Here is a 22,968-nt window from a genome sequence, read left to right on the forward strand (position 1 = left end):
ATTTTTTAAATTAAATTCAATATAGAGAAAAATGAAGTATGGATTTTAAGACTGTGACTGCTTATAGAGATTCAAACAAAAAGACATGCACATGAAAGGCTGGTGTTACACTTGGAATCCCAGCACCAGATTGGCTGAGGCAAAAGTACTGTGGATGCAAAGCCAGACTGGACTCCAGGGCAATACTCTCTCTTAAAACTGTAGAGAGGTGTTTGAATGCAGTCAAGAGTATTGTGAGAAGGAAAACCTTTCTGTTTCTTTTCTTCCTAAATCAGATGATGGTTGCAAAGCCATAAATTAAAGTGGAGAACTCCAGTGTATTTTCTAGGGAGAGAAATTAAGAGAATAGCTTTTTTCACAATGACTTGATTTTAGTTGTGTGTGGTTTCTTTCTTTAAAAAGGAAGAGGGGGGAAAAAGATCATTGTCCTGTAGGTGTTAGGTCATTAACCAGACTAATGGAGCATTGAACTAACCCTGAGGTACAACTTAGACTCCTTTGCAACCTTTGTATTGAATCCTTTTCAGTGTCAGATCAAACAAGATGTGATTAAATTTCACCCCTATCCATCCTCACTCAACCTGCTGTTCCCAAGAAATGTTACTATGCCTTGCAAGTGGCACTGTAAGAGAACAGGATGGGTGTTACCTCATGATTCTCTGGGTTGGTAGTTATTGCAACCCTCATCGAGGTGTTTATCTGGGTTTTCTTGTTTCATATTTGAACACATAAAATGGAGGATTTGCGCTTGGTAACTTGCTTAAAGTTTTATATGATTTGAGATTTGGCACAAAACTCATGTTTCATATATTTGTTTTGCAGCTTAACACTGCTGGCTGATATGTTGGCCTTACCAATTAAAATACAAAACACACAATTATATTTTAACTTCAGATAAGTGATAGTTCTTTCATAGAGTAACATTCACTTTAGTATTTGTGCTAAATTAGAAATTCAGATTTGAATGGGCCAATCTGTATTTTATTTAGTATACCTGGCAACTCTAGTTTCTAGAATCTTATCAACATATAATGTTAAAAGAATGTAAAGTGTGGATAATTTGGGAATACTAACATGAAATAATTGGAATGGTAAAAAAATTTTTCAGGGGCCGGAAATTTGGCATAGTGGTAGAGTGCTTGCCTAGCATGCACGAAGACCGAGTTTTGATTGCTTGGTATCACATACATAGAAAAAGTCAGAAATGGTGCTGTGGCTCAAGTGCTCAAGTGGTAGAGCACTAGCCTTGAGGAAATCCCAAGAACAGTGCTCAGGCCCTGATTTCAAGCCCCAGGACTGGCAAAAAAAAAAAAAAAAGTTTTTTTTTTATTATATATACTAGGGCAAGATTGTATATAGTTTCAATGCTTAGAGCACAAGTTTTCAGTAGCCATTTCTTCTTTAGTTATCTATAAGTAAAGGAAAATTAATTCCTTTCTTTTGTCATTCTATTTGTTTTAATTTTATCTCAGACTTAACCTAATGGCTTATTAAGGTGTGTGGAGAGACTGTTTTCTAGTCTTCACTGATATTCCTTCTCAACCTGTCTTCAAGATTTTATAGATTTAAAAGATACCTAGAACGAACTCTGAATGAACTGTTCATGTGTCAAGTCTTTTGAAACTCAGGGATTATATGAAAGAATAGCTAGTAGTAGTTATGTTGAAATTTCCTTCTCTCCCTTACTCCTTTCCACTCTTTCTCTTTTTCATTTTCTTTTTTTCCCCTTTTTTTGTGGGTCATGGGGCTTGAACTCAGCCTGGACACTGTCCTTGAACTCTTCAGCTCAAGGCTACCACCCTACCCATGATCCAAGCCCCACTTCCCATTTTCTAGAGGTTAATTGGAGATAAAAGCCTCAAGTCCTTTTGTGCCCGAGCTGTCTTGGAACCTCAATTCTTAGATCTCAGCCTCCTGAGTCGCTAGGATTACAGGCATGATCCACCGCGCCCGGCTTCATTTTCATTTTCTTTTTCCTTTTTTTCTTTTCTTTTCTTTTTTTTTTTTTTTTTTTGGTGCCTGTCCTGGGGCTTGAAGTCAGGACCTGGACACTGTCCTTGGACACTTTTTACTCAAGGCTAGTGCCCTGCCAGTTGAGCCACTGCTTCACTTCCATCTTTTTCTGTGTATGTGTTACCGAGGAATCGAACCCAGGTCTTCATGTATGCAAGGTGAGCATCATGCATGGAAGGCAAGCCCTGTACCACTAGGCCACAATCCCAGCCCTTCATTTTCTTTTTGTTGGTACCTGGGTTTGAATTCAGGAGCCTTAAGTTCTCTTAGCTTTCTTGCTCATCATCATGGCAGGTGTTCTACCACTTGAGCCACACTTCTAACTAGTTAATTCAAGATACGGAATTTTCTGTTCAGACTGGCTTTGAGCGATGATCAAAGTCTGGTTCTCAGTCTTCCAAGTATCTAGGATTGCAGGTATCAGCCTCCACATTTTGGCTACCATGCTGAAATTTAAGAGTTTTAGGTAACAGATCAAGATAAATAACTTCCAAGCAAATATGCCTAAAGTATGCGGTAGCTTCCTGGCAAAAGCAGCAGAGGCTGTTGTAGGCAGAGGCAGATGTCTCCTCTGGAAAGCTGTCTGCTCATCACATTATCCATGGACTTGAGATGTTGCCTCAGTTTTCCCCTTGAGAGCCCATGATATCATTTTAAGAATTTCTTTGGTTGGAAATGAAAGGACCTCCAAGGTATAGAAACAAGAGCCATATAAGTGTGTGACTGTTGTTCTTAATGTACGATGTTATTTCTCATCTCTTTTGTTATCCCTTGGTTATCTTATATTGTTACAGTATCTTACTTTGTTAGCTGGTACATTGTATATATGTTTATTTGAAATAAGATAGGGAAGGGGGAAAGCAAGATGAGGGGTGGGAATGGGGGAGGGAAATGGGGACAAAAACGAGAAGGGGTAGCAATGATTGCTAAGTAACATGCCTTCTATCTGGCAAATATTTTGTAACCATTCTATTAATTACAATAAAGAATACTTAAAAAAAAAAAAAAGAATTTCTAGGGGCCGGGAGTTTGGCCTAGTGGTAGAGTGCTTGCCTAGCATGCACGACGACCCAGGTTCGATTCCTCGGTATCACATACATAGAAAAAGGCCAGAAGTGGTGCTGAGGCTCAAGCGGTAGAGTTCTAGCCTTGAGAAAGTCCAAGGACAGTGCTCAGGCCCTGAGCTCAAGCCCAGGACTGGCAAAAAAAAAAAGAATTTCTTGGGCTGGGAAAGTGGCGTAGTGATAAAGTGCTTGCCTTGCATACATGAAGCCTTGAGTTCCATTCTTCAGTACTGTATACACAGAAAAAGCCAGAAGTGGAGCTGTGGCTTAAGTGGCAGAGTGCTAGCCTTGTGGCCTTGTGCAAAAGAAACTCAGAGACAGTGCCTAGGCCCTGAGTTCAAGCCCCAGGATTGATGAAGGAAGGAAGGAAGGAAAAAAAGAAGGGAGGGTATTGCTTGCTTCTTCCTTAAACTTTCATGTAAAGCCATTTATAGAGTTAAATCTCTCGCAAGAACTTTCATTTAAGAATACACTCAATATATGATGATAGATACATTATGGGGCCTGGAGTTTAGCCTAGTGGTAGAGTGCTTGCCTAGCATGCACGAGGACCCAGGTTCAATTCCTTGGTACCACATACACAGAAAAAAGCCAGAAGTTGTATTGTGGCTCAAGTGGTAGAGCTCTAGCCTTGAGAAAGTCCAAGGACAGTGTTCAGGCCCTGAGTTCATGGACCAGGACTGGCAAAAAAAAAAAAAAATGATGCTACATTATGGAAGGTGAGAAAAGAAAATGTCTGTGTTACATGGTAGGGACTTTCCACAAGGCAGAGCTTCACAGAGGCTATGAACTATTTCATATTGGAATATAATATTTCCCATTAATTTTCCAGGAACACAATTATATACTATAATAAGTTGTATGAAGTTAGGGGCCATGTGGCTGTGAGGTTCTTGGAGAAAAGAGTTGGACTCAGTTTATACATATTGGGATGCTAAATTTGATGGACCTTTCTTGAGCTTTGAAAACCTTTGTTAGCTCATCTGTAGAGATAATGATTCCATTATGCTTTGGACATAAATTGTCCCAATGGCTCATATATTCAGGGCCTAACTCCCATGGATACTAACCTAATGAATGGATTCATCTATTGATAAACTCATAATTGAAGGATATTATTGGGCTGTGGTGGCCACTAAGAGTTAGGGCCTACTTGAGGGACAAAGGTTATGTTCTTGAAGAATATACCTGTCATTTAGTTTCCTAACCACCCTGAGGAGACTCCTTCCTTTGGTACATGTTCCTTCTGCCATTGATGATCTACCTCAGCTGGACTCTAGAAATCAAGAGGCAAAGGCAAGCCTTCCCCCACCCCACACACACTTTTTTTGTTGTTGTTGTTTAATTCTCTTAGGTGTTTTGGCAAAGCAACAAAAGTGATGAACACAAATAGTAATAGATATGTGAACTCAAGAGTCTGTATAAGCAACCCACTTCAGTGTCTTAACCACAGAGAAATGCTCAGAAAATTTGAGTTGCTATATTTTCTTCCTTATACAGGTAATATTAAAGAGATAATTATTGTCACATTGTTAAGACTCAAAGCTACAATGGCAAGTAATTAATCCTACAATAGCAATTAATATCTGAGTGATGAATTATATTCCTGTGAGAAGCAGCTGGCGAATATGCTTTTCCATGTGACTTGTATCCTTAAGACGGTTTGGTGTCTCGAAGGACATAGCTGGAGTATCAGCGTAGGCCTGGGCTTTGGAGTTTTTGTGTTTGTTTTTTAAACCTTTTGTTGGAATTACTTTCTGACTCTGAGCTCCTCCAAGAGAAACTATTTTTTTGAGATACATGTTATTTATTCTTTATTTAAATAACCCTTGAAAGGGCTATCAATAAAACATGTCAGCATAAGAATGCAATGCTTCTCCATCAGTATCCCCACTCTCATCATTCTTTTCTCATCTTTCCCAGGCCTGTCCGTCCGCTCAAGTGACCTAGTTCCATGTTCACAGAAGTGCCTTGGATACTAGACTGTATTCACCTGGGATTCTAGAGGGTGGCTCTTTGACCGTGAACATAGTACAAGTATTGCTCTTCTCTAAACTTGAGCTTCACTCTGACATAGGTGAGGGTTCCAGTCATTGCTAACAGTGCCTGGAATACAACCAGTACGTGGCAGAACTGCAGTGAAAGAAATCATGTGCCTAATCAAATTCAAGTGACATAATTTACTGTTGTTCTACCTATCCATCCAGCTCGTGGTACTTTGTTATGCTCTTCCACACACCTTAATACTTGCCTCACTGTTGTATATTAAATGTTCAGTAGATACCCTCCTGTAGAAAGAAGAGAACCAACTAGACAGGCATTAGAGAAAATTCTTGTACACAACGGTCTTTGGAGGGAATTCCAAGCTGTTTATAGCTCCCCAGAAGCTAAAGCTTAAAGGGTGTGGGGGGCGGGGGAAACTAGGAAACATTTGAATGAATTGTATGAAGTATATTCTTTGTTCTGAAATCCATTGCAAAGCCTAAATGATTTAAGATTTAAAAAAGCAACTCAGCTTCCAATTTGAGCTGGTCATTGTGGTTAAATATTCCTGGGGACTTGCTGTTCTTGGAGGAGCTGAGGAGCTCAGCCAAGATGGCCTCTCCTGTGCTAGAAGCTTCCTCCTTCGCCCACGCCCACTCTTACATAATTGATTTCTATATATAGGTCTTCCCTTTGCATCCAGCTCTGGTTCCCCCCCACACCCCTCCTGCCATCTCCTTCTTCACTCTATAGAAGCATTTGCAAAGAATCCAGGAGCTGTAACTAGGCAGATGCAGGGTTGGTTCCTCTGGGCTGAGAACTGCTCAGTGGTGCATGTGGGGGTGCAGAGGCGTTCCTGGTTTTAGCTCAGGACATGTTGTGAAAATCTCCTGCACCTTTGCCTTTGGCTATGACACAGATTCCAGAGAGCCTGTGGTGGAGTGGCTCCTGAGTAGCACCTGCTAGTGAAAAGCCTCCCTCCTGGCAGGGAATGGAGATTGATTTGTTGGCATGCTTCCTCCTTCCTAAGTTGAGATTTGTTTATATTTGTCTATGTGTATAAATGGTCCTTGTAACTTCTCTTGGAACTGAAGTTGTCTTTCTGGAGTCTGTATCCCCTTTTATGGGGTTATATCCCAGTTTCCACACTGGCTGTCTGTGGCCTTCTGTCTGGTGTAGGAAGAGAACTTCGCTTATCTGACCTCCAGATGACTGCTTCCTCTTGGCCCTGGAATGCCTCTGTTGGTAAACATCACAGGCAGGGAGTCAGAACTTCTTCAAGTTAAGGATGTTCTTTACAAGTTGGGGTTATATGTTAGAGTATCTTGATATAACTATAATAGCAACTCATGATCATGAAAATGTGTTTTCCCTTTCCATGGTCAAAATGTTCGTTCAGTCTATTTTTATCCATTAAGCCTTGAGTTAAACTGGCTATTCTCATATCAACGTGGACTATAACGTGGTGTTCCTTTCCAAATAGCTCAGCATACTTTATGTTGGGTTACTTTGTAAAAGTTATGCTAAAGCATATATGTATACATATGGATTAAAAATGCCAGTATTGTGCTAGACACATAACTGTATTGTAATCCTTACACTGAGTCTCACAGAGAGATGGATGGTTCCGTGAATCACATTTTGCAGGCAAGAAAACTCCGTAGGTTAGTCTTCAGCCAGGCCCTGAGGATCAGGAACAGAATGGAACTCACCTCACACCATGGCATCTTGACCCACCCTCCCCTCCCCCTTACTTGTGCAATAGTGAGTTCATTAAACATTGTTTACATCAGTATTGTGTCTGTTCTCACAGTCTTTGGAACACGCTGGCCCCTTTATAGTTGGGACAAGCTCATTTCCTTTCTCAGCGGGAAACCCTCCAAATATTCCTCTTGAAACAAAACGGCAAGGATTATTTTTGCAGACTTCTGTGGAGTCATTTTTGGACAACACCCTGGAACAGGAAACCACAGCTTCTCCTAAATTTGTTCAGGATGGAAATAGATAACATTCTTTATAAACCCATGGCCACAATTAGTACTTTTGGATCAGCATAATAGTAGATGGTTTGGTTTATGCATTTTTTTTTTTTTTACCTGAACAGCTTATGGGAACCTGCAGCCTGGGAAATCTCATGAATAATTTTAGAGGGTTTTATTTTCTGAACTGGAAATGCAGTGCAAGTATATGTGGATTTATGGAAAAGGAGTATTCTGTGATTCAGAGGCTTTGAAAGCTTTCTGGGGAAAATGGATTGGAAAGAAAACAGGGTATTGCAGTGTAAGTGATGGGAACACGATTGCTATGGCTTCCTGCAGCCCATCTTTTAACATGTATTATTGCAGATAATGCAATGAGCTTAATGAAGGAGAAGAGAATGTGTGAAGGAAGCCCACCCGGCAACTGCCCATAGATGGTGAACTTTTCCTTTTTTTATTTTATTTTTTTCTTTGGTACACTGAAGTAACCAAAACTGTACCTATTAGGAAGACGGAGGAGAAAGGAAAAGGAATAGGCTGGATTGAATTCTCTGCAGGACTGTTGGTTCTGGCACAGTGAGGGGCAACAGCCCTTCCCATGGTATGGAGGTTGTGCAAGGAGGTGGGGTTGGAGTTTGCTTTCCTGAGGTCCAAGCAAGCAGGCAGATGTTAACAGAAGAGCCATTAGGTCTAGGGAGGTAAGGGCTTTCAGTTGGGTCCACAATGGAATGTTTACAGCCAGGCTAAGGTAGATTACCCTGCCTGCACATGTATGTCTGAGTTGCATACCTGGTGTTTTGCCTGACATTTGTAGGCCCCCAGGATAATACGATGGGGTCACTCCTTCAATACCTAAAGCAGTCTTCCTACAGCTAGGGACAGGCATACAAGCATTTAAGCTAGTTAGGCCTGGACGCTTTACCTTTAGAACCTACTTTTAGAACTCTTGATTCTTAAATGTGTTGATAGTTGAGTTGACTGAACTAGAATTGAGATTCTTTTAAGGTTACTGTATTTTCATGATTAGTTTGTACTTAGTACAAACATCACACAGTAACCATTATTGTAACTATCACAGTTTCCTAGTTGTTGTTTTTTTTTAAAGAAACAAAAAACATTGCAATATTTCAGGCAGATCTTATTTTCCCACTAGCTCCCTGATCCTAAGGCTTTCTACTTCTCCAATAAAAGCTATGCTGGGTTTGTTTGTATATTACTGGTTCGCTTTTGTGCTTGATGTGTCCCCTGGGGAAATATTTATTGTCATTGGATCTTTCTTTCAAAACTGTGGAAACTATATATAGTGAGGTGTATGTGTGTCTGGTAGATACTACACGTTTAAAGTGAACTTTGCAATATTTGTAGTTTATATGTTATCGCCATTCATTTTTATGGATTGTCTTCGTGTTGTAAACTGCTGTGAAGGATTTTCTTATTGTGGCTATTGTGGTGATCTTTCTGATTTTCCTTCCTGGTTGATCATATTAGTATATGTTATTTTACAGTCATAGTGCTACATTTTCAGACACCTCCATAGCACCCTGGGTGTGTACAGTGCATGCCATTGTTTATGAAAGCCACACTTAAGACTTTTAATAAGCATAGTGAGAATGAGAGCACCATCTTTCAGCTAATCTTAAGGGATTTTTTAATTTTTATTTTTGCAAAGCATAATATCTCTTATTGTGTAGTAGGATGCAGTCAAAGGTGAGTCTCAGTTTTATACCCCCATATTATGTCTGTCTGAGGCTGTGCCAATGATTTTCAAAGTATTAGTTATGGCTTTTATTTTTTTTGTCCTGTGTAGGAATAGCAAAAGTATCCTGGCTATTTAATACCAGCTGTAGGGCACTAAGACAGGGTCCTTGAATATTACAAAATGAACTGGTGCAATGTCAGTATGACTAAGCTTGAAGCAATGGTAGATTTTATTGGAGAAAGATAAGAGAAGCTGGCAAAAAAAAATCTTTGGGAAAACTGAAAATGCAGCTGAGATAGGATTATATTTGGGGATGAATTTAACTCCAAGTTTTTGTCACTGTGTTTAACAGTTTTTTAAGCATTGTACAGTAGGCCTGCTGTAGGGAAGAGTACATCCTCTATTTCAATCCGTGGTCCAAGAAAGGAAAATACTGAAGCAATAGAAACCTGTTATTCTCATCACTCTCAGCAATAGAGATGAGAGATTACACAGTTTAGATCTTTTTTTTTTTTTTGCCAGTCTGGGCCTTGAACCCAGGGCCTGAGCACTGTCCTTGGGCTACCTCAAGGCTAGAGCTCTATCACTTGAGCCACAGCACAGCTTTGTCTATCTATGTGATACCCAGGAATTGAACCTGGGTCTTCACGCATGCTAGGCAAGCACTCTACCACTAGGCCAAACTTCTGCTAGGCAAGTATTCTACCACTAGACCAAACTTCTGGCCCCTCACTTTTGTTTTTAATGGCATAATTTGAAAGTACAAAATTAGAAAGCTTTGTTAACAAAGAGGTTTTCTTTCAGGTTACATTGTCCTTTGGGATTGTTGCCATGTAATTTTCTTCTAATGTTTGATGAGATGAATTGTTGATCATTAAAAACTGTGATGTGATTGGCACGAATAGTTTTACACCATTAAACTTTGAGGTTATTTGTTTGCAAAAATACATAAGGAATGCATTGGAATGAGACTTTTAGTATAGGGAAACTATTTGTAATGTTTTGAAATTCGTTTTTAGGGTTCTAACACAGTCTTATCTGTGGTAATGCTCTTCATGTTACCACTGTTTGGAGACAATATAGTATCTTTTTCTAACAAAGACAGAATATATATATATATATATATATATATATATATAATAATCTTCTGTATTTGTAACCATATAGGAGCTCTAAACTTTTTCTTGCTATTGCAACTCAGTAATTGTACATTATCAGTTTTCTCTCCATCCTTTCCTTATAGAAGGCCTTCTCAGGTCCTGATAATCATGATTGCAGATTGCAATCTCAGTACTGCTTTCAGATCAATCTCTTAGCTTCCACACATATGTGAGATAATGCAGGGTTTGTCTTTCTGACTGCTTTCTTGCACAGGTCTGGACAGCTTTTTATTTTCTAATTTACTATAATTATGAAAACCTGGAGCTTCCATGTTCTCATTTATAAAATTGGTTTGAGTTCCCCTACTTTTTGGTCAGCCCATGGTGATAAGTTATTTTTGGAAGGTGCATAAACAGTGTGGGGAGGGAGGGGGGAGAGTAGCCTGAGGTTCAGTGGTAGAACAGATGTTTTAGTATGTATGAGGCCCCTAGCTTACGCCCACAAACAAACAAACAAGATTCCTTTGTCTGTATTTAAACTGTTTCTTACTTCCCTATCAACTCTTTATGCCATTTTCAAAGCACTGTAGTTCTTTTTTTTTCCCTTTAAGTCTAGGTCTCTCTGTCTCTCTCTCTGTGTCTCTGTCTCTCTTTCTCTCTCTCTCTTAATCATCATCCTCATCATCATCATCATCATCATCATCATCATGAAGTGAGAGATATAGGGTTTCACAAACTTCCTACCTCTTTTTCTTTTTATTATTTTATTTATTTAATTTATGGGGTGCAGAAGAATTGGACCCGGGACCTCATGCATGCTAGGCATGCACTCCAGCACTAAGCCACATTCCATACCTTAAAGTCTGAAGTTTCTGCATGCAGTTTTGCAACTTATCAAGATGTACCGTAGTAGACTAGCCTAGGTAAAGTATAAACAAAGTGCTCTTTCCTGAAACAGGAGTCCATGGGGTTTGACTTAGGGCCTTGGCGCTGTACCTGAGCATCTTAGCGGTCAAGGCTAGTGTTCTTCCACTTTTTCCATGACACAGCTTCTGGTTTTTCAGTGATTAACTGGGGATGGGAGTCCCACAGTTACAGGCTAAGAATCTGTCATTAGTAGACTCTGGTCCCACATCTCCTGAATTTTCCTAGCAGCTCCTACAGCACTGTGGACCAGTAATCATCTCCTATCAAAAAGATCTTTAGCCTGGTAATTAATCCCTTGATGTTCTTATGGTGGGATGTGACCTCACACCCTTTCCTTCCAACTCCACAGGGTTCTTGTGTTGGTCTTGTTCTGTTTCAAAGTATCTTCTGTAATTGTCTGGTTCCTTTAAATCACAGAGCATTTTATTTTCTGAATTTTGGTTTTCCATGTGAAGAAAGACTTGAAATACCTTTTGTAGGTTCTTGTTAAGTTAGGCTTTACACTGGTAGACTTTTTTGAGGGGGGATACGAAGCGATAGGGTAGGGTGCACTGTAATCACACAGTAGAATAGGTAATTATACATTTCTTATAGTTTTTTAAAAATCATATTTTTATTATCTCTTAAGTAGTTGTACAAAGGCATTACCATTCAACTAATCAGTTATGAGTACAATGATCACTGTATTGTTTTGAGGCAGAATTTTCCTGTGTAGCCCAGGCTGGCCTCAAACTTTACCTGTCTCAGTACTTACTGAGATCTGAGATTGTAAGTGTGGACTACTGTTTCCAGTTTATCTTTCTTACAGTACCTGACATGTTCCTGATTAGTTACGCTTCAGGGCTCAAGACTCAGGTTGTTTGTTTGCTATCTTGCTTAAAGTTCTGGAGCTGTTGGTGAGTTGTCAGAAAGGAAGCCAGAGACAGTTGTAGAGGCATTACTGTTGTGCATCTAGTTTAGGTTTGCCTCACTAGCCACTGAACCACTGTGACCTTCTGTGTCACTCAGAGCATACATCATTCCTTTCTGCCTTGTCTACTCACTACTGAGTTATCCCCTCCCTCTGTCCACCATGCTTCCTTTATTGTCTTGGTATGTACAGGCCCAGGTATTGGTAATGCTATTCGATGTTGATGGTCTCTAGCTCTTCTGTTTATGTCTAAAGTAAGATAAAGAAGCTTCTAAATTGTAAAATACACACAGCATCCATTTACCTTTTTTGAAGTTCCTGGATCAGTGACAGTACACTCATAGTGTGATGCAGATGTTCCATTGTTTGCTTCCAGAACTTTTTAAATATTTCCAGAGGATAACCTCATGCTCTTGAAGTGGCCATCTCCATTTCTTGCTTGCCTCTATCCTTTAGTTCAAGTTTCAGAGACCATGAAAATTTGAGGGTATTTAAAAAATTGTAAGGTATGTCTTTTAGGCCATAGTGTGAGAACATGCCAGGAAGAATCCTGATATGAAGTGTTGGCTGCACTGCCTTTGTGGGGGCGGGAGGTGCGGTGAGTGGGTACTGGGGCTTGAACTCAGGACGGTACTCTCTCATTTGGCTTTTTCACCAAGGTTGGCAATGTACCACGTTACCATACCACCAATCTTTTTTTGCTAGTTAATTGGAGATAGGAGTCTCTGGGATTCTTCTTTTGGGGCCTGGAAGATGCTCAGATCTGACTGTAATGTTCGGATCTCAGGTCCCTGAATATTTAGGATTTACAGGCATGAGCCCTTTGCCTGCACCTGGCTTCACGGTGTCATTTTCACTCTTGGCATTTCACTTTCCTAGCCAACTCTTTGCTCAACCATTTGTCGATGTGTCTTTCCTCACACTCTTCTCATTGCATGCACAAAATCACCTTTGCTTCTAGTTTGATGATTTGTAAGTGTGGTGCAAGTATATTATGAACAAGTCTCCAAGCCACCTTAAACAGCTCTTTAATTCATTCATTCCACAGCTCTGTAATATTTTGAAGTATGAATAATCCACAAATTTCCTTATCATGTTATAATTAATCTAGAGAAATTCTCAGGTTAAAAGATGGATATATAGACTTCGTCCCTTTTGTATGTGAGGGTGCTGAACCTCAGCAGACAGATCAATTGGCTGAAGCCCCCAACAAAGCATTCCTCTGTGATATTGTCATTCAGGCTCATGGTCATCAGGAATCTCAGCCAATGCATTTTCTCTGTGTATTGTTGTTCCTATTTATTTATTTATTTATTTTTTTTGCCAGTCCTGGGCTTGAGCTCAGGGCCTAACCCCTATCCTTGGACTTTCTCAAGGATAGAGCTCTACCACTTGAGCCTCAGCACCACTTCCGGCTTTTTCTATATATGTGGTACCAAGGAATCGAACCTGGATCTTCGTGCATGCTAGGCAAGCACTTTAACCACTAGGCCAAACTCCTGGCCCCTGTTTTTTTTTTTTTTTTAAACTGTATTTTTTTTTTGTCTTTTCTTTTTTGGCACTGGGGATCGAACCCAGGATGTTGCACTTCCTAGGCAAGCGCTTTGCCACTGAGCTACATCCCAGCCCCTATTTATTTATTTTTTAACTTTTGCCAGTCCTCGGCCTTGAACTCAGGACATGAGCACTGTTCTTGGGCTTTCTCAAGTTTAGAGCTCTACCACTTGAGCCACAGCACCACTTCCAGCCTTTCTTTTCTTTTTTCTATGTACATGGTACCAAGGAATCTAACCCAGGTCTTCATGCATGCTACGTAAGCACTCTAACACGAGGCCAAACTCCTGACCCCATTCCTTTATTTTTAAACACAAAAGGTCCCCTTTTGGTTGATCTCTTCCATTCATTCATGAGTAATCCCTGCTCTCCTCTCATGATTTTGCACATGTCTAATCTTTTTTCTTTACTTCCTCTAAAGAACTTCAAACAGTTGGCATTTGCCAGTTTTGCAGCTGGACTCCAGATATGCAATTTCTCCCTTGGCAAGTTCACTGATGGTGGTGCCTGACATACTATATGGGAGTATATTTGACATATGGATTCATTAATAATAACTTCCTTGAATGAGATAGGCTAAAGGAAGAGAATGAAAAGAAGGCAAAGTGCTGATTTAAATGTCATGAGTTGCCTCTATCCCCATAGAATGATGGTTCTTTAATATGTCTACAGAATTACTTGATTTTATTGATTGTAAGAGTTGGCTTAGGGATGATTCAGAAAGTCAGGTGAGAGTCTCTGTGCCATTAAGCTTTCTGACTGATTGGCTAAAATTTGCTTGCTTGCTTGCTTGCACTTCCTTTTAAAATTTTTGATTAATTTATTTATTTATGTGTGTTCATGCTTCCCAGCTCTGATTTTTTTACTTCTCTTCTGTCTCTGAGATTTTTTGTTGTTGTTGTTGTTCAAGGCTGCCTCTCTACCATTTAAGCCACAGCTCTATTTCTTGCTGTTTAGTGGTTAGTTGGAGATAAGACTTTCTTTCCTGCATGAGCTGGCTTCAAAGTGTAAACTTATCCTTCTGAGTATCTAGGTTACAGGTGTGAGCCACCAGCACTTAGCTCTTGCTTTCATTAAAAATTTTAAAAATATGTTTTAAGTAATTGTACAAAGACGTTTATTTCTTCATGTCACTTTTTGAGTACAGTGCATCTTGATAATTCCACCATCTCAACTTACATGTTTCTATTTTCACACATGCATTGTGTTTACATTCCTCTGTCTTCTCTCACCTTGACCTTCCCCCCTTACCAATACAAGTCTCATGAACTTCCTGCCTGCGCTGATTTTGAACCGTCCTCAGCTCCCAGGCTTTTGAGGAACTAGGATTACAGATGTGGGCCATCAACACTTGACTGATACTTTCAAGTTTTGGAGCTGATTAGATTTTACATTGTTTATTGATACTGTTGCTGGTGTCTTTCTACTAATTTGGGGAAGATTCAGGTGGGTCCAATTATGTTATCTACTGTTTATCAACTTATTGCTATTGAATATAGAGTCTGTGAAAGTAATTGCTTGACTAACTTTTGTAATCAACGACTATGTTTATTTTTCTCCAGAAGAAATGGCGTAGAATGAGTTAAACTGAGCTATATACATCTCAGCACTGTGGACATTGGGGCCGGATAAGTATTCATTGCAGGAAGCCAATGTAATGGATATTTATTGTCATTCTGGCTTCTACTCAGGGGAAGACAATCAAAATTCCCCCATCACCTTACCTTCCTAACGTTGGCTACTGGAAATTTCTCCCGACATTGCTTGCCTAATATCCCATGAGCTAATAAATAGCCTGATGGAATGACTTGATTATGCCGTGCCTTACTTTCCATTGAGTGTCATGTATTTCTGAAAGATAAATTACTCTGTAATATATTTGCACTTCAAATGCTGGATAGGTCACAAGAAAGGATGCAGAAATTATGAACCCTCATTACTGTGAGGCAGATGGTAGGCAGCTCTTCTTTCCGGTAGGACAGTGCAGGAAAGCCAGAAATGTAGACTTATGCGTTACAACAAAGATGGCACACTCATCCAAAAACCTAACTTACAAAGTTGATGGAGAAGACTGTTCTGTGAGCCAGTGTGTCTTAAGTCTCTTATAATAATGTTACCAATTCATTGATCTTGTTATTCTGGAAAGGATATTGCACCTTAGAGTATTTCTAAAGCCAATTGTGTTCTTAGAAATGAGCATGATTTTCCATTTAGTTTGCAAAAATGAGCCTACAACCATATAATATTTACAACAGAAATGTTACATAATCATGGGATTAAACCAAGTGTTTTTTCATGTGTCAGTTATTTTTTTAGTGCAGTACAGGAAAAGTGGTTTTTTTTAATATAGTTTTTTTTTTAACAACAAAAAAATCACTCTTTTTTTAGGCTATTAGGTATTCCCTGTGTAGTTGTTTGAACAAGGGAATGAGTATTTACTAGTTTTTTAATTAACAAGCACTCTTATAAAATATAGCTTTTCTAAAAACAGTTCATCAGTACTGGAATACTAGAATAATGGCAGCTTGCTGCTGCTTTTGCTAGGAAAAACTTTCAAATTTTCAATTATGATGCCTTTATGTATATTGGAGAGGACTATAAATTGAAATTTAAACTTAAAACCACAGAGCTTATATCTAGCATGATAGACTAGTTTATTACAGACTACTTTTAATTAACTATCTACTCATAAATTCAGAAATAAATCCTGTCCTTCTTTTTCATCATCTGAGGTATGCCATGTGTGTGTGTGAGTGTGTGTGTGTGTGTGAACTAAAAGAGATAGACCAAAGAGTTTCTCAAGAAATATTTTGACTATATCTCTGTTTAGGAAAAGAAGATTCAGCTTAGAAGAAATTCTCAGAAGGAATGCTAACATTCCTTTGGAAATTGTGGTATTTAAAATTCATATTCATCTCCTTAAGAATCTAGGGATACTGAAATCCTGTATCATGAGCATAGTAAATGAGCACAGAACATGTGCTCAATATTGTTAAATACTTTAGGGGACATTTTTTTCTTGTGATAGTCCATAAAATGATTTTGTAGAATGAGGATTCGTATCCTCAGGAGGGTTATCAAGTAGTTAAAGCCACAGTTATTTATCAAGTCAGACTCAAACTCAAGTCTGATTTGAATTACCCTTTATCTGGAATCATAAAAAGTTACAACAGGGAAAAATTACAGCCCATGTGACCTTATGTCTGAACTTCCTACTATAACTGGATCCCTTAGTCATTCCTTCCTTCATCTGTGGAAATGTTTTGTTCAAACAAAACAATATGGCACTTTCAAGTAAAGTTGACACAAAAGGCAATTGATTATTTGAAGCCCTGATTGGCTCTACCTGACCTGTTTCATTTGTCAGCCTCTGTATTGTTCTAGAATACAGATTTATTTAGTTTTAAATAAGGAAACTGAATTATAGATAAGGCTAGTGAATGATCAGTGCATGATGAAACAGTTGTAAAATGACCTGAGTCCAGTTTCTTCAGAGACACTACCAAAATTGCCTTTCTCTTGGACGGATTTTAAGTAATAAAATACACAGCTCTCTGTGCCATTTGATCTGCATGGTGAGTCACTTTCTATGTGCTTATATTTTTTGCACTACTTCACATACTCCCATGTATACTTTATTTCTAGATTTAAGATTATTTCTGGAACTGGGCGCTGGTGGCTCACACCTGTGATCCTAGCCACTCGGGAGGCTGGGATCTGAGGATTGCGGTTCAAAGCCAGCTCAGGCACCAAAGTCCCTGAGATTATTATCTCCAGTGAACCAACAGAAAATAGAAAGTTGCACTGTGGTTCAAATGGTAGAGCATTAGCCTTGAGCTGAAGTGCTCAGGGACAGTGCCCAGGCCCAGAGTTAAAGCCCCATGACCAACCAAGAAAAAAGATTAGCTTTGGTACATAGGAGGTGCTCAGTACATAGTTGTAAATTACTCATTAATAAATTATTGTTCTTTACTTGGGGCACAGTCTGTTTTGATGATTGAACTTTATTATTTATTAACTATTAACTCTGAGAAACATTGATTCTTGTATGTTCATCATTCAAATCACCTGAGCTTGCTTACATGTTGTTACTTGACATAGAGGAGGAAGAATTCTGTGTCCATTTCAGAGTGAAAAGTTCTTCCTTCAGCTTGGCTTTAGAACTGCAGCACTTGCATAAAAAAGCTAGAGTAGGAAGGAATCCTGTCCCTGAATCTTCAGATCTAATTGTCATCTCCCATGTTGCTGTCAGTGTGTTTTGTTGTTTTAGTATCACAGTCTTCTAGTTAATTTCTTCTGTTCTGTAGAAATCCATTGGTTGATGAAAAATACATAGTGCTTACCCTCAAGTCATAGAAGGTAGCTGGCTTTTCAATAATAAAACTCCTCAGACCACTAAAGTTTCCTTTCCAGTTGTAAGAATTTTGACAGATTTTGCGCACGCTCGCGCGTGTGTATGTGTGTGTGTGTGTTCGCTCATGTGTGTGCCTGTGTCTGTGTTTGTTGGGTTCTGTCCTGTTTTGTCTTCTGTGTAGGTCATGTACCTACTACCACTGTAATAGGTAGTATTCAACAATCCTGAACAGCTGTAACTTCATATGTGCTATTTTTTTTTTTCCAGTCCTGGTCTTGAGCTCAGGGCCTGAGCACTGTCCTTGGACTTTCTCAAGGCTAGAACTCTACCACTTGAGCCTTAGCACCACTTCTGGCTTTTTTCTATGCATGTGGTGCCGAGGAATCGAACCCGGGTCTTCATGCATGCTAGGCAAGCACTTTAACCACTAGGCCAAACTCCCGGCCCATATGTGCTATTTTTTAAGCCTGCACCCTTTCTTCTTGGTTCTTCATTCATATACCTAACAATGACTACCTTCGATTTCTAAAATTTTGTTATATCAGAATGTTTTGAAGATCGAGCGATGACTAAACTTTGGCAAATGGCTCTTTTTATTCTGCCGAATTTTGGGGGAGAATTCTCCCAATTTCTAAGTGTTTCAAAAATTTATTTTTTTTCTTTTTCTTTCTTTTTTTTTTTTCTGTTTTGCCAGTCCTGGGGCTTGAACTCAGGGCCTTGGCACTGCCCTTGGTAATTTTTTTTTTTTTTCTCAAGGCTAGCAGTCTGCCACTTGGGCCACAGCAAGCACTACTTTTGACTTTTTCTTTGTATATGGTACCTAGGAATTGAACCCAGGGCTTTGTGCATGCTAGGCAAGCACTCTACCAACAAAACTGATTTTTTTTTTCTATTGTGAAATTTAAGGTAAAGTGGAAACCAATTGAAGAAAATACTTTAGGAAATGAAACTAACCTAAGTAAGTTTCAACAAATAGTGTAATACTTAGATGTTTAATTGGTCTCGGCTGCTTCTAAAAATAAATAAACAGCTGGTGGCTTATAACTGCAATCCTTGTTACTCACAAAGCTGAGACCTGAAGATCTCGGTTCAAACCCAGCTGACCAAGAACATTTGTGGAACTCATATCTGTAATTAACCACCAAAAAATTGGAAGTGGAGCTGTGCTTTAAGTGGTAGCCTTGAGTGAAAAATCTCAGGCCCTGAGTTTAAGCTCCAGAAATGGCACCAAAAATAAGTAAATAAGTAAGTAAATGAATCAATGCATAAACAAATATGATAAATAGAAAGGAAGGAAGGAAGAGAAGAAGGAAGGAAGGAAGAAAGAAAGAAAAAGAAAGGCAAAGAAATAGCTCAATCATTATAAGAAAGAAAGAGAGAAAGAAAGAAAGAAAACGGAAGGAAGGCAAAGAAATAGCTCAATCATTATCCCTCCAAGTTTTTGTCAAAGGGGAAGTAGGGAGGCAGAAAACAGGAAAGATAATCACCATAGAAGCAAGTGCTAAAGAGGCTTGCTATAGTTGGCGCTTAGAATCCTGTTCTTTGTCTTCAAAGCCTTGGAGAAATGGTCCACATAAAAGAAGATGAAGCTCAGACCACCAAGGAGGCTTGCCTTTGTTGTTGTTTATGCACAAAGTATTATTTTCTGCTATTGGCAAAGTAATTTTCAGCTCCAGGTGAGCCCAGATCAGTCACAGTGGTTTTTCACAAGGCTGATAGGGAGGCCCAGAGTGGTGTTAATTAGTCTGAGCTGGGCAATGGAGACTCTGTGTTGACACACTCCATCCACACAGTGTTCCTCCAGTGATGGGGCATTCCTTGGCAATCCTTGCTACAGAAGGGCCCTGGGTACTTCTGATGCCCATGGATTTTATTACACTACTTAAAATTTCTGCCATGTGTCCTGATGGTAGGAGAATATTACTGTTTCAGAGATGCGCAGTACAAGCTGAGAAATTAAATGAAAGAACTTCAAGACATATACAGAGGGAGATGGGTCAAATACTTGCACCCTCTTAAGGTAATAAATGTGCTGAAATCTTTTGAAACTTTGATATTGGAACATATAATAATGGCCTGGACTCCCTCGGCTAAAAGCCAAAAAACTATCACTGGTTTTTGCTTTGAAGAACAGCAGAATTGAGTCACCTATTATTTTGTGGCTTTGCTATTTGTTCTTGCTTGTGTAAGTCCACTTCAGGATTTTTCCATGCTCTTGTTTTCTTAGTTACTGTCTGATGTCAACCTAATTAGTATTAAGTCCTGTCTTCATAGCTGAATCTGAGAATGGTGTTCAAGTCCTGTCTTAATAGATGAATCTGAGAATGGTGATCAAAGTCTTGATGCCCTAATGGCTACAAATGTAAAGCAAAAACTTACATCTTTTGCAGTGAATAAGATCCATGAGAATGAAATCTAAGACCTGAATAGTTTTGGTTGTCTTGAATTCATTGACTGTCTAATACATGGGCCCAGTTGAGATTTCACTGGGCTGCCAGTTGCTTAGGCTATGTTCTGACAACTTCTTTAAGAAATGAGTTGACAGTGGAGTGGTACTATGAAATTACCAAGGCTAGACCCTTGACTTATCCTATGCTTTCCTTCTTGAGTTATTACCCCAATATTTCTGGGGCAAAAACATTATCCCCATTAATCAGAAAAAATTGTCTCAATTCCAGACACCAGAAGTATCCCATTGCTTAAGCCTTTTTTTTTTTTTAAACACTGGAGGGAAAGACCTTGAGGTCTTTATGGTCTCAGAATAGATAAGGGAAGGAATGAGTGAATGTGGTGTGTAAATGACAATGTTAATGAAAACCTTTGGGGTGCAAGTACTGTATTTCCTGTGAGATTGTTTCAACTTTGTGAACATACAAGGGGGAAGAATACAGTGGAAATTTAATTGCTATAACTATGGGAGCAAACCAGTTTGAATGTGTTTAGAGTTTTTAGTCACAGTGGTGTAGACTGGATTCATGGCTTTCTCCCGCTCTCCTTTCCATGCAGCATTACCTGTTCACCCAAGATTATGTAATGGGCGCTGGATGCCTTCCTTTGTTCGTTTTTGTCTTCTTTGTGTATTTCCTGTGTTATGCTGTTATCCTTATATATTGTGGGACTCTGGTGTCCGTAAGGCAGCCTGGCACTGGGTTTGTAAGAAAGAGTTTAGCTTTGTTCCCTGAGGCTCTTTTCTGAATTTTGTGAGTCCATTTCCCCCCCAGCCATCCTAGAATTCTAAACACATTGCTGAATCTGGTTTCAGAAAAGATCAGCCCAGCATATACGCAGAGCCTTCAGTTGACCTCTTCATTAGAAGAGAGATGGTGTGTAGGGGTGAGTGAATGACCTAGAACAAACCTCAGCACCAGGCATTCAGTAGAATATGCTTTGTCATACCAATTCTGAAGAAGTTACTCGGGGTTGTAAAACAGGGTTCAAACCTGTCCTAGTTACAAATCTTGAAAAGTCATTTCCATTTCTGAATCCTCTGTGTTTTCACATTCCTAAATAAGTACAATCAGTAGGGGGTAGGGAGATTCTTCCTGTTGGGTGAAGAGAACCTGTGCCCTCCTTGCATCTCTTAGTTCATTTTCCTTCACCCCAGGCAAGGGAGGGAATTCAATAACTGACAGAGATGTCAAGACTGAGTCCTGAAACATTGATCTCCCAAGGTATCCATCGTGGTGCGATAGAAGCCATAGCTTGGCTATTATTTGAGTGTGGCCCTCCAGGGGTTTCTGTTTTGTAAGTTTGGTTGTTATTACGCTAGTGCTTAGGTACTGGCAACTCTTTGGTAGAGCTTACTAAAAAGTAATTTGATTGTTGAGGTCGCTGGCCTGGGGATTTAATACTTAGGCCTCCCCCTTGTTAATTCTCGTGAAAGAAGATTGATATTGCTTTCTGTTATAACCTGATATTCTGTATGAACCTTATTTTGTTTTTAATCTTTCTGTATTGATTATTCTCCTACCATGCTACCATCTTTCATAGAACTATCATAAGTAGGACATCATGATCATCGGAACAGAAAGGGCCACATACTCTTGGACTTTCAACCTTTGGAACTATGAGCTTAAATCAACCATTTTCTTATTATCCAGCCTTCTTACTTAGCTATAGTGGTAGAAGGTGGACTACTATATAATAGCTCTGCCACATCCTGAGATCGCTGAGGATGTGGTTCTTCCAATTTTCTAATTCTGTCCACCGACAAGCACAGGCTAAACCGAGCGTCTTAAAGATTCTGGGGGAGAATTAAGGCAAATCCTGGGGGATTAGAAAACCGCAGTCATTTGCTTGAAAGATCAAGTGTGATCTTTCTCTAATAAACTATCAAGTTCAGTTTTGCATGGTGAACTGAATTTGTTTCAGCTCTTAATTTTTCACCTTGTCACTGTAATTATCTGGTTGCCTTTGCCATCTTTAAATCTGGTTCACCAGCCACCTGGCACGCTCAAATAATGCAGGCATTTTTAAAGTTTTCACTTCAACATCTGTGCTTTGGAAATTGAGAGGAGACCAGAATTTAGGCGTACTTTAAGAAGACGGCAGAGAGAAGGAGCCATTGCCCTGTCATGTGTAATACTTATTTTCTCATTCTTACTAGATTGTTCCATGATGTTCCTCTCCTCTCCACTATCTAAATGGTTTGATGAAAACTTTGCCATAGTATTTTAGCATCTTGAAGGCCCCTGTGTCGGCATGCCACAGTCCCAGAGCATAGTCAGTCATTTCTCGCATACTCACTCTGAGACCATTTTATGCTCGCTCCCTCCAGTGCTAAGTGCTCAAGCAATTGGTTACCTTGGGTGTCTGTAAATAGGGGGTCATTTTTGCTGATTAGTAGAAATGATGGTGCTTATTTCGTGAGGAATACTGGGAGTTTCTTTGTGTATATAACCAAGGGAGAAGTGCCTTTGGCTTTTCTGGGTTCAATATTTGTCAAAATCAAACATTCTTCTTTCTTCCTTCATACTTGTGACACCAGTGTGACTATAATGGCAATACTGATGGTGATAATAATTACAGTGACCACTTAGCTAAATATTTGACTATCTCATTTAGTTCTCCAGAAGTCCCAGAATAAATTACTGCTACTACCACCACCATTTTTCTAGTGAAACCACGTGTGTACTACTGATCTCAGTGCAAAGTATGTATCCCATGATTAGGATAATAATAATTCCACATATTGATAAGGGTAGGTGACAGCAGGCTGCTTTGTTTCCTCCAAGCCTAGTCATTTATGATGTCCTTCCTTTCTGCACATGTGTCTTCTGCCTTTTGAGACAGATCACAGAATGTACAGACCTAGGATAAGACATATTTCATGTGATGGTCAAATAGCAAGAGCCATCCCTAAAGGCCTGGGGGCATGGTCTACTC

General features: G+C 39.4%; 1 protein-coding gene and 1 long non-coding RNA gene across 5 annotated transcripts in view; both read left to right on the forward strand.

Moving 5' to 3' along the window:
* Window positions 1-15,018, forward strand: part of LOC150066635 (uncharacterized) — a 33,151-nt gene extending 18,133 nt beyond the window's left edge. For both annotated transcript variants that reach the window (XR_016539225.1, XR_016539227.1), the window contains exon 3: window positions 14,792-15,018. This is a non-coding gene — a long non-coding RNA (uncharacterized LOC150066635). The remainder of the gene's footprint in view (window positions 1-14,791) is intronic.
* Ptprg (protein tyrosine phosphatase receptor type G) overlaps window positions 1-22,968 on the forward strand; it is a 667,714-nt gene that overhangs the window by 259,107 nt on the left and 385,639 nt on the right. The window lies entirely within an intron of this gene.

The sequence above is a fragment of the Megascapheus bottae genome, chromosome 2 (genome assembly GCF_031878675.1).
Source record: "Megascapheus bottae isolate mThoBot1 chromosome 2, mThoBot2.hap1, whole genome shotgun sequence".
NCBI classification, from domain to species: domain Eukaryota; kingdom Metazoa; phylum Chordata; class Mammalia; order Rodentia; family Geomyidae; genus Megascapheus; species Megascapheus bottae.